Source organism: Argentina silus, assembly GCF_951799395.1.
Source record: "Argentina silus genome assembly, chromosome: 2".
NCBI lineage: Eukaryota > Metazoa > Chordata > Actinopteri > Argentiniformes > Argentinidae > Argentina > Argentina silus.
This window is the reverse complement of record NC_139656.1, coordinates 23719208-23721707: the sequence shown is the minus strand read 5'-3', so window position 1 is coordinate 23721707 and position 2500 is coordinate 23719208. Positions and strand designations below refer to the sequence as shown.

The window sequence follows — 2500 nt, the reverse complement described above, 5'->3', positions numbered from 1 at the left end:
TGGTCTGTGCTTTATGGAGCATACACAGGGAGAAGCCTCCATTTTGGAGAGGGAGAAGGGGATGTTGTAGAGCAGGGGAAGGAGGGAGGGTGAGCAGGGCTGTGGGGGGTGTGCCAAGTTATTTTTAGAAATGCAATTTATATTCATCACATACTCTCTTCTTCTGTGTCAGCTCAGGTCAGCCATCACACATTGCGAACCAGATATCGATTCCATACAATGACATACATACACATCAGTGTCTCTTCCTCTCTGTCTCTCTGTGTGTCTGTGTGTCTCCTTTTGTCTGTTCATTTGCCTGTTAATCTGCTAGTCAGTCTGCATGGTATGCCACTGACTCTTCCCATCCGTCCCTCCCTCTCTCTCTCTCTCTCTCTCTCTCTCCCTCCCTCCCTCCCTCCCTCCCTCTCTCTCTCTCTCTCTCTCTCTGTCTCTCTATCACATGTTACCATGGGGAGAGCCAACAGAGACAGTTCTGGTCTGGTGGTGTGGAGTGGTGCAGCCCATCCCCCATGAATTAGTTAGGATCTGCTTCCTGCCCCCCCAACCCCCCCCCCTTCCCCCTTGCCACCCCCCCACTCACTCACCCTCTCAATCAGAGCAGCTTAATGACCTCTGTATGTTAGACTGTGTTCATCTGTACAAGCCCAGCTACAGTGTGTTCACACCAGTGTTTTAATCCCATTCCTCATTCCGTTCCATTCCATGCATTACCATGAGCCCGTCCTCCGATTTCTACCGCCAACCAGCCTCCCCTGTGGTTCACAGCCTCTCTAGTGAGAAGGTACACACATCTGCAGTGTGTTACTATGCCACCCCACACGCAGTGTGCTTCAGACACCTGTGTGTGTAGGTGTTAATTGTGTTTCGCTGCATGGCAAGTGTGTTAAGGGTTTTTATTGGAATCAGTCTTCTGTGTCTGTTTCAACGGGAGGGTGACTGAGAAGCAAGAGAGCAAGGATGTTGGCTGTGCTGAGATATTGCCCCACTGTCACTGTTGTTGTTTGCTGCTATGACATGAAAGACAGTTGGAGAATGACTCGGGGTATTGTACTGCCTTAAATGGTTCTGTTCCATGTGATCTTGACAGTCTCAACCTCGCTTGTTGATAAGGCAGGCAGGCAGACGTGCACAGTGTTTATGGAGAGGGTTTCTGACTTCCTGATCCTTATGGCCCCCCGCTGTGGTGCAGAAGGCCGCTCTGTAGGAGAGGGGGGGAGGGGGGGGGGTGTCTCACTGCAGGGGGAAGGAGGAGAGGAGAGATGGAGGGGAGGAGAGAAGGAGGAGAGGGAGACAGAGGGCGAGGAGGGGCTGACTGAGAGGAATGATGTCCATGCACATGAGGAACATACTGTACTGACTGACTCCAGCATGGTCATTCTGTGATAGGCCTTGAAATGTTTTCGGAGAGTAATTGAATGAAACAAGCTGTGGAGAGGCAAGAGTTGTCTGAAAGATCTCCAGCGGGGGGTAGGGGGGGTCGGGGTGGGGGGCGGTAGTATCACTAATTCTTTATGAACGTCTTAGGGGGCCACAGTTTAGAGGGCACTTATAATTTTTTCTTCAAAGCAGATGTTAAGGACAAGATGCATTATTTATTGCCGATTTTACAAGACACATTCCCTCTCCCCACAACCCACAAAGACATACATTCAACATATGAATTCATACATTTGTAATGATTTTTAATGTTATGATAATTATGACATTGACACATTTTAATATTTTGATTCTGTGCTATAAAACATAAGACATATTGCTGTTAGTTTTAGCCATGCCCATAGCATTGTGTGTGTTGTATTTCAATGGTAATACTGCACACACACACACACACACACACACACACACACACACACACACACACACACACACACACACACACACACACACACACACACACACACACACACACACACACACACACACACACACACACACACACACACACACACACACACACACACACACACGCGGTAATTGAGCTAATTGAAAAACAAGTCTGTTGCCAGAGGGGATACAAATCTTCCTTATGCTTTAATTTCCTTACAAGCCGGTGAATGCATGCATGCACACACACACACACACACACACACACACACACACACACACACACACACACACACACACACACACACACACACACACACACATAGCTGGGGGATGGAGACAGTCAGCTGAGGGAGGGAATGTGTCTTGATAAGGGAGGGTGTTGCTCTTGGCTCTTGAGTAAATTATATCATTGGTTGCCAAGGATACAAGGACACAGTGTGTAAAGTGTGGAAAGGGAGAGAGAGAGACAAAGAGTGAGTGGTAGACACGTGGAGAGAGAGAGAGAGAGAGAGAGAGAGAGAGAGAGGTGTGTGTGGAGTGTGTGAGGTTTAGAGAGAGTCTTGTTGAATTGGGGCTAGAGTAAAAGAGGTGACGAGGCGATGGGGAGGGGCCACAGAGAGGAAGGAGAAGAATACATGAAAGCCGACTGGCTGGTCAAAGGGGGCTGGGC

The 2500-nt window shown here is 48.7% G+C and overlaps 1 protein-coding gene across 1 annotated transcript in view; it reads left to right on the top strand.

Moving 5' to 3' along the window:
* The window catches only part of kdm6bb (lysine (K)-specific demethylase 6B, b), a 20834-nt gene that overhangs the window by 1830 nt on the left and 16504 nt on the right, over nt 1–2500 (top strand). The window lies entirely within an intron of this gene.